The sequence below is a fragment of the Solanum dulcamara genome, chromosome 8 (assembly GCF_947179165.1).
Source record: "Solanum dulcamara chromosome 8, daSolDulc1.2, whole genome shotgun sequence".
In the NCBI taxonomy this organism is placed as follows: Eukaryota; Viridiplantae; Streptophyta; class Magnoliopsida; order Solanales; family Solanaceae; genus Solanum; species Solanum dulcamara.
The window spans coordinates 13,906,599-13,916,812 of NC_077244.1; the positions used below are offsets into that span (position 1 = coordinate 13,906,599).

Sequence of the window (10,214 nt, forward strand, 5' to 3'; positions counted from 1 at the left end):
GAAAAGATCTATGTACTTAGATACACGTGATAATTTTGTAACTATTTATGAGTCTGAATGAATAGATGAGACGCCTATACTTTTTAACTAAAAAATTTTAATTTAAGCTTTCAAAATATGTAAGATTTTTTCCCCTTAGTAAATCATACACAATGTGAATTAGTTTTGATTATTAATTGCAAAAAACAAAAGCATATCAATTGTATAGAGTTCTAATGTTTCCTTTTTCTTCTTAAATTTCTCTTTAGAACTTTTAAAAGCTATAATTGAAGGTGAGATACTATGGCATATGTTCTCAAATGATGAGAACAATATCAAGACAAGGTCCACATAGGAACTTCCATGGGTTTATATACATGTTTCAATACACTAGAGTTTGAAATTTGAAAGAATACGCAACCATCTTTTCTTGTTTAAAAATAAAAATAAAAATCTCCTTCATTCATGCATAAACACATGAAATTCATAGAATAAAATCTTTTATAAATTTTATACTTAATACCTACTTATTATTTAATTTTACACTTAATGAAGTAAAAGTAGTCATTAGATAGCTATTTGAGGGGTTATTTTCATAAAAAATATTGTTTATGCTCCCACTTTATAACTAGAAGAATTTGTTGGATCTTAAGAGATATGCCCAATTACATTATTTTTTTGTAGGGGGTTAAATATCCTTGAGGATAATATTCTTAACTTGTCTCAAAATAAATTTTATTCTTCATAAATACTAACAAACATTATCTAAATGCAGGGACGGAGCCAAGTAGCACTGAGGGGTTTTATTTAAACCTTACTCGATGAAAAATTATACTATTCATGGTTACAGAAGAGGTAGGGGTAGGCCGAAGAAGTATTGGGGAGAGGTGATTAGACAGGACATGGCTCAGTTACAGCTTACCGAGGACATGACCTTAGATAGGAGGCTGTGGAAGACCCACATTAGGGTAGAAGGCTAGTACATAGTCTCGTTATTCTTCCCTATTCATAGGCGCACTAGCACATTACAATTCTTTGTACTCTCATTTCTGCTATTTCTGTTACTATTTATTGCTTTCAGTACTTTTGATTACTCTATTTTATCTGTGATGCCTTCTTTATTTATTTTTCTATAGCGCTTTGAATTTCTTAACCTTATCTGACCCCCTTTTATGCCTTTTTTGAGCCGAGGGTCTCTCGGAAACAGCCGTCCTACCTTGGTAGGAGTAAGGTCTGCGTACATTCTACCCTCCCCAGACCCCACGTTGTGGGATTTCACTGGGTTGTTGTTGTTGTTGTTGTTGTTGTTGTTGATTAATAAAAAAAATCTCGTTTGCTTATTTTAATGAGCATAAAATCAAGCGAAGAGTCTAATCATCTCCCCTCATCTCTTGACTTTTTTGTGTGTTTACTTCTTCATATTTTGATCTCCTTCAATAAAAATTCTAACTCAGCCACTGTCCGTAGAAATCTTAATAAACAATTGTAGTCATAAGCTACGTTAGTTTTGTGATATCACTAGTAAATGAGGCCAGAAGGTTGGACAATTTTTGAGTTGTATACATGGTTAAAAAAAATTCCAGTATTATAATTTGTTTGGTCAAATTAAACCTTTACTAAACTAACATGTTTAGTTACGTTCTTTAATGATACGGTTAGATCAAAGAACAAATAAGTCGCTTTGGCCGAGTGGTTAAGGCGTGTGCCTGCTAAGTACATGGGGTTTCCCCGCGAGAGTTCGAATCTCTCAGGCGACGAATAGTTTTTTTTTTTACACTATTTATTTATACTTCGATTATCGTAAATTCTGTTGTAGTGTTCTTGTTTTTTTCAACATGTTTTGTCATGATAATTTTAGTATTTTGTCATGGTTTCTTCATTTTTGTTTTTTTTATCTGCTTTAATATACCTATTCTTGAGCCGAGTGTGTAACGCAAACGACATATTTATCTCCTAAGGTAAGGGTAACGTCTACGTACACACTAGTCTTTGTATAGGAAATAATTTTTCTACCTCCCAAGATAGGGAGTAAGGTTTACGTACGCACTACCCCCTTCCTCCCTCAAACTCCATTTGTGAGATTTCACTAAAGGTGTGTCTTGGTCGAGTCGGTCCATCTTTGAGTACTATCAATTCGATTTATCTATTCTGATTTGTAAGCATACTAAATCGACAAACAAACTAATAAGATATTAATTATCGATTTTTAATTTGTAATCATGCTAAATAGATAACCGAATCAATAAGATAATTAGTATCAATCTTCGGTTAATCGATTCTTGATCCTTAATGATTTAATTTTCGGTTAATGTTTAAATAATGTATATATGAGTATTTGGGGTAAAACAACAATTTTAAATCGCTTAAAATAACTATTAATTTACAAAATCGTTTAAAAATTGTTACTACAATAACCAAACATCAATAAGTCAATAGTATTCTTTTCGATCAATTTTTATACATATCTAAATTTTATCGAATATATTATTATCGGAGTAGAAAAATATCATAAGTGGGGTGGCAAAAAGCACCTACCCCTAATAAAGCCATGCCCAAACGCGGTGACTCGGTCATGTTCATTCCAGCTTTCTCGGCAACTATTGCGTCAAACATTTTTATTTGTTGTTCTCTTTTGGGTGCCATAGAAATAAATGTCAACAACTCACAAGTAGAGTCCAAGTCAAGCACTCAAGCTGTAATTATTTGCCAAAATTTTCATTTATTTTAGACTTTTCTAAACTGTTTTTCATCAGGACTTTTTCATTAATTTTGAGTGAAATCATCACTATACAGTAGAATTTGAAAGAAAATAGTGTGTAATTCTGTCTATACCTTATATGTCATTTCGAGTAAAATAAAATTTGGAAAATTCCTTTGTTTTTTTTTTCTATTATATTTTTGGTTCATTCTTATTTTTGTTGTAACAAAATTGTTCCGTATTTATTCTTTTTTCAAATGTAACTCCAACACGAATTGGTAGACTCCAATGTCTAAATTATTTAAGAAGGAGGTTGAGACAAAATTATAGATATTTCATATTATGTACGTTTGTAATGCTAATAAGTTGACAAGCTTAATTTAATAGGCAAGAAAAGATTGGAATTGAGATTAAGACTTTATGAGTATGACAACTACATTATTAAAATCAATAGACACTGTTAAATTAGTTTATTTTTTATACTTTTTATTGAAAAGGAAGGGAATAAATACTTTTAAAATTTTATTAAAATATACTACATTTATTATGACCACCATAACAACCTTCAGAAACTTCACAATTATTTTTTTCGTATCAATAAATGTTGATAAAATAAATAAAAACTAATGATGACTTATCATAGTCTGTTTTATTTATTTATTTATTGGTGGAATTCATTGGTGCCCCTAAAGTTGACACCAACTTTCACTTAGACCCATCAACTAAGCTTTGTTCATTTTAGACACCTCAAGTAAGGTTCCGATGTGTTATTTTGACACTTTTTTTTACAATCACCCAAATATCTAAAGTGTGTGTAATACACTTGCCGATGATGTGTCAAAGTGACCAATTAAATAAGGACACTTGGCATATCTATCAAAAATAATTTTAAAATAATGACTTTTGAGTAGAAAAAAAATGGTCATTAACTTGATGACATATGGAATTTTTTACCCAAATAATAATTAAAAAAAAAAGAAATTCATCTTCTAAAAAAAAAGTGATTTTCAAAAAAAAAAAAAACCACCTCCACCTAGTTGTCTTCTTCACCCACCCCACCTAGTCGTTGTCGTCTTCTCCACCTCCACCCACGCCAACTCCTTCCCCACCCATATTGTTTTCTCAAGAAACACTATTAAAAGAACTATTTTGAAAATTTTCTTTTATAAATATATAATTTTTTCTACTTTACTTTTAAAAAATCAGTTACTAATTAACAATAGAAGGAAAACAAGAACTAGATCTAGGCAATGACAATGAGATTACAAAATCAAGGTCCAAAGTTATGGAGGAAAACATCTAGAAAATGGAGAAGAAGAAGAACAAGAAAAAAATAATAAAAAAATATATTTTAAAAAAATGGTCTTCACGCGCTCAAAATGGGTGCAACACACGCAATGTGTCAAGTCATCACAAAGTGTCAAAATGACACATCAGAACCTTACTTGAGGTGTCTAAAATGAACAAATGTTAGTTGAGATGTCTAAGTGAAAGTTCGTGCCAACTTTAAGAGGCTACCGATGGATTCCGCCTTATTTATTTGTGGTAAAAGTAACATGGAGTAAATATTACGTATGTAAAACAAGCCACAAATTGAAGATGCTATAGCTTTTGCCCATTTTCCTTAAACAGTTCACACAATTGGATGGCCAAATTGGGGCATCAAATGTCAAGTTGACCACTTATTTTTATTTTTATTTTTCCCGTGTTCAATATAAGCATGAATTCTAATTAAATTTGGATTCAATTCTGAGGGTAATAATTCTAACAATTTTTTCTAACTGCTCGAATCTTAAATCTTTGATTAAGAATGAAGATATGATAACCATTCTACAACAATCAATGTTCATCAATTGACCACTTTTGAAAATGGGTACTCTAATGTTATATTTTAGTGAAAATTTTTTGACATTATTATTTAATTTGTATTTTTTTAAAATTTTATAAGTATTATCCATTTTAGAACAACTTCAAATTGGCAATGCGATAAAACCTCAAAAATAATTGAACTTAAGTTATATGTATTTGAATTTCAATCATATGACATCACATGTTTGAAGTTGTTTAATGTAGATTGGCTTACAAATTTTTACGTACTATGAATAGAGCTTAAATGATGGTTCTAAAATCAAATATATGTACACTTTGATATCTATTTTATTTGTTATAATTCCTCCTTTAATATATCAAAAAAAGATTTATATAATTTTTATATTTTAAAATAATTCAATTTTAGATTTTTTATTTATTTTTAATGACATGATTTTACAACAATAAAATATTTTTAGTATATTTACATCAATTTTTTTTTAAAAAAATATAATGTATTTAATCAAATATCATTATATTGCTTTTTATTGTGCGGTTTAAAAGTGCCGGATAAAACTTTAGCCCCTTTAGTTTTTTCTCAACCTATAAGCACCATTAATTTTATTCAAAAAGGTTCAAATGATCCATTTGTTACACATTGTAGAATTTTAACTTTTCGCTGACATAATTCCTCACGTAATGAAATAAAGATTTTTTCTCTTTTCTATCCAACATTTTTTTCTTCAAAATACTATAGTAACTATTTCTCCTATTCTAATAAAATACGGGCCCTCATTTGATAATACAATCGATATAAATTGAAATATGTCCGAGTTTTTATGGTTTATTAAGGTTAATGTGTATAATTAAAAGAGACGACGTATTTTAAATAGTTAACTTATTTACATAACAAGCAATTGAGAATGCATGAAAAAACTTTTTCAAAATTTTGAATTAAAGTGTCATATATAAACGTTTTATCATGTGTTAGATATTTAATCAGCACATACCGTATTTCAAATATCTTAAAATTTACTAGTAAATTTAAGTAGTGCTTGACGTATTGAGTTATTATTAGTTTTAAGACGGAGTCAGAATTCAAGAGAGAAAATGTCATAAATAGTCTCTTATCTATATGAATAGGGACAAAATGGTCTTTTAACTATACACTTATCAGATTTAGTCATCTAACTATTCAAAAATTAATTAGGTTTGGTTCCTTAACTATATACTTACCGATTTTAGTATTTTAAGTATTTAAAAATTTATCAAATTTGGTCTCTGACTATTTTTTACACAAATAACATAGGTTTATATCAATAGAACTCATGCGTTAGTGAAATTAAATCTTTAACTCATTTTTTCAATTGTTTGTCTCTCTCTTATACTTTTTTTCAAATTACTCTTATGAAAAGAACTTTAACCTCAACAAGAATCATATTTTAAAAAGAAATAGTTATTGGTCTAGTATTATTGACTGATTAAATATATATAAATTCTTGATGTATTCTAGTAATTATTACTTTATATTTTTTCTGGACCTTTAATACTTTATTTTTAATTATTATCTAATGCATTTAGCGAGAATATTACTTTAATATAATTGACCTAGGTCGGAACCGGAGAAAAATATTTATTTAGCGAGATTATTACTTTATCAAATATTATTTTATCGAGGTTTTACCGTATTTGGTTCTTTATAAATTAGTAGAAGTTTGGGGTTTTTTTCCTAAGAATATAAATGTCTCTAAATCCTAAGAGATTTTGATGAATTCTTGAACATTAATTTATTCACATGCTTTGATACCTTCTATAATTTGATTTCCTATTTGACTACACACTACATCCATTGAATCCTATTCCTTTTTAATGAAAAAATTTCTTGGTTCCCTTTCAAGAAAAACAATTAAAAAAATGAGAAAATTTCAATAGAAACTTTGTAATATAAGCCCATCTTTATATCCTGTAAAAGGGAGGATACATGAACTTCGTACTTGGTGACTTAGCACATTCTCTATTATAATTTAATATCTTTACAGAGTTAATGTCACATAACATACTTTATTACTCCATCCGTTTCATTTATTTATCTTACTTTTCTTGTAGTCTGTTCAAAAAAGGATATTTTTTTTTTGACAATTTGTAAATTCTAACTTTTCTATTTAAGATCAAAAGATTAAAGAGCATTTTGGTACATTCTAATGTCTTTAGCTTAAGACCATAAAATTCAATTTTTTTTTTTACTTTCTTAAACTTCTTGTTAAGTCAAAATCAGACAAATAAAAAAATTAGAAAAATAAATTAAAATGGATTAAGTAGTGTTTTTACTATATAGTTGTCACCAATACAAATGGTTAGATTCACAGAATAGAAAATTGACCACTTGGATTAAGCCTAGTACTAAGGCTGGACATAAAATACCGAAAATTGAATTATCGAATCGAATCGGCTATTTTGATATTTTGATATTCGATAATTTGGTTCGATATTCGGTATCGAATTTTATATTTCGATATTTCAATTTCGATATTCGATATTTATAAATATACCATTCGATATTCGATAAATATCGAATACCAAAATTAAATGAGTAAATGACCAGCCCATTGTATTCTCAATTCCGTAGGACCTAAAGAAGTAAAGGCCCATAAACATATTAGTAAAATGTCCTGCCCAAATCCCTAACCCTAAGTAAACATATTATACCTTTCCTGAATCTTTCTCAATTAGATAGACCCTAGGCTAGGAATTTAATGAATGATTCTGGTGACCAGTGACCACTGCCGCACTACGCATGAGGCTCTGGTCTTCTTGAGTTCTTGTTATCTCTTGCCGCATTTCCAGCCAACTCCAACACCTCGGCAGCAAGGTATTGAAGAATAGCAGCCAACTCCAACACGCTGGGCATAACGATCCTTCTTCAAGAAACGAGCAATACGACCAACAGGAAACTGAAGACCAGCTTTGATTGATTTGGTTACAGACTTCTCCCTTGGGCCACCCTTTCTTCCTCCGGCACCTTTGGTTGTCTTAGTAGCATCCATTGCTCTGAATTTCTGTGTGAATAAAAAGCTTAAAGAGAAGAAGAAGTCAAGAAGCTTTGAGTATTTTGATTGAGATTTGAATTTGATAAATTCAAGATTTGGATTTTGTTTATCTGTTTGCTTTCTGAAAAGTACTTCCTCTAAAGTGTATGGCTGTGGCCTGTGGCCTGTGGCCTTATGTTTTTAATGGCTCTATTTCTCTTTCACGTTTCTGGTTTTTTTAATTCTTTGTTGTTTATTTCTGAAGAAGTTCCCATACTTGTGTTTTTAACATCTCCATCTACCTAAATAGAAGTATGTTACCCTTGACATGCCCAGTGAAATATGAAGATGATTATCCCCTGTGTCCTTTTAAATATGAATAGTTAGTTCAACTTAATGGATCTTGTTTTCATAGGAGAAACATAGTATAGCAATTTAGAAGATAGAACTTATTTAAGCTTCTTTAATTGCTTCCATATTGTATTTTTTGATTTTGTTTTACACTTCCAATTTATATCTTATAACATTTGTAATCTCTTCTATGTTTAGATGAAAGATGAAACAAGTCGAACAAGTCTTACTGAGTCTCTTGATACCGGAAGTTGAACAACATTCAGTGACTGTGAAGAGGAAAGCTATAGAATCAAGATCTGCTGCTTGACCGCATTATGATAAGCTCATAGAAGATAGAATTAATAAAGCAAAGTGCAAGCATTGTGGTAAAGTTCTCTTAGCTGATTCAACTAAAAATGGAACAAGTGGACTGAATAAACATTTGAAAATTTGTCCTAAAAATCCAAATAAGGTTAACACTTTCAATTCCAAGTACAAACAATCAAATTTAAACTTTCCATTAGAAGGTGAAATGCGTGATGGGGCAATTTGGACTTTTGATCAAGAGGTATCTCGGAGGGCTTTAGTTGAGATGTTAATCCTTGATGAGCTTCCTTTTCCTTTTGTTGAAAAGGAAGGTTTTAATGTTGAAAGAAGGTTTTAATGATCTTATGAAACTTGAACTTGGTATGTTTTTCAGTTTTTGTATTTTATTTTTATATTTTTTTACTTAGTTTAATTATTGACACATTTTAAATTCTTTTTAGCTATGGATGATATTGACTGCATTGTTCAAGCTAAAAAACAGTGAAAGCAGATTTTGGATCAGTTATGGATGTTCTGAAGAGCTATTTGTTGAGCAAAAATTCCAAGCTATGATGTATTGATGTGTTCTGAGTTCAAACTGTTTCTTTTTGTATTGGTGATGTGCTTGTAGTAGTGAAAAATTGGATGGTACACCAATAGAATCAGCAATATTAGAATATGGATTGCTTCTTGATGGTGATATTGATAAGCAAAGAAGGGACTGGAAACTGCTGAAGGTTGAGCCTTTCAATTCAGATTAGTGCCTCTGCTGGAAAATAGCACCTTTCAGTACTGAAGCACCAAGAGAAAAGGGCAAACAGATACCAAAGAAATACATGGTAAATAAATCCAATTCTTTAGCTACCTAGAAAAGAAATAAGCTTACAGATGCTTTTCGTATTTCATGATGAATTTCACTTGACAGATTCTTCATAATTGCTTTCTTGATCGATGATTCAAGTTTGTCATTTCTAGAACTCCTCCAGTTTTTACATGGGCAAATGACTTGTACATTATAGCCAGGTAAGAACCATTAGATTTGCTATGGGATTTGTCATTCTCAGTTACTGGTGATGGCACAAATGATGCTCCTCTCAACGAGGCAGATATTGGATTTGCTATGGGTATTGCAGGCACAGAGGTTTGTAAATTGCTCCCGCGTCCTGTCATAGGTTAATATGTTAATTTACGATTTTTTGTATTAAAGCTTCCAAATGACAATTTACCATCCCTTGATATAGATAATTTCAAGCTGTTCTTGACATCTTTTTTCTTAAATACATTATCAGGTCCAGAACTTGCCTAAGAGAAGGGAAGCGCCAACGTAATATGGAATGGCTCTTGAAATATTTCAAAGATCAGCACCCTGACTCAGTTGTATTCGATCCATTGTTTAGTTTGTTATTAAAAATCTCCAGATCTTTTATTGTTGCTATTGTATATATGATGTACTAACATATTCCGTGTGGACTTCGACTTCAATATGGTATTACCGAATACAGTACCGAATCGAATTTTGATTTACCGATTACCGAATTACCGAATCGAAGTTTGAAAGTTCGGTATTTGGTATATACTTTGAATTACCAAATTACCGAACCCAAATTTTGAAAATACCGAACCGAATATCGAACGCCCAGCCCTACCTAGTACAATAATTGAATACCAATAAAAGATTAGGGTCCCAATTTTATTAGTACTTTTTCTTGCTGGAATTTAGGACAGAGGAAACAACATTATAGTATTAACTAGGACAGCTATCATGTAGTCCATAATTTAGCAGTCACCAGTTACAATGTAGAGACAAATATTCCTTCATTCTTAAATAGAGATTTCAGATTCGAGCCATCAACACCATACTTGCTAAGAACGTTTTACTCCCCAATATGGGACTTTGTGGCTCAAATCAAGATTGAATCAAACCCCAATATGAGTAGCTGGCATCAGGTAAGAAACAAAAAATAGATTGAACTTGTACCGTCTGCCTAAAACACTTGATCAATCATCAAATAAGTGTGTGCAACATGACCATTTCATGAGATACCAATAACCTTAGATAACTC

The 10,214-nt window shown here is 30.6% G+C and overlaps 1 long non-coding RNA gene and 1 other non-coding gene across 3 annotated transcripts; both read left to right on the plus strand.

The window, feature by feature from the left end:
• Positions 1 to 1,654: 1,654 nt before the first annotated feature.
• TRNAS-GCU (transfer RNA serine (anticodon GCU)) lies at positions 1,655 to 1,736 on the plus strand. The gene has a single exon. It is a non-coding gene; the product is annotated as a tRNA-Ser (tRNA).
• A 5,415-nt stretch (positions 1,737 to 7,151) lies between these two features.
• LOC129900771 (uncharacterized) lies at positions 7,152 to 9,691 on the plus strand. Of its 2 annotated transcripts, none has more exons than XR_008769692.1 (4): positions 7,152 to 8,532; positions 8,613 to 8,990; positions 9,077 to 9,292; positions 9,441 to 9,691. It is a non-coding gene; the product is annotated as an uncharacterized LOC129900771 (long non-coding RNA). The 2 variants fall into 2 exon arrangements; XR_008769693.1 differs by having other exon boundaries at positions 7,152 to 8,231.
• Positions 9,692 to 10,214: the final 523 nt, after the last annotated feature.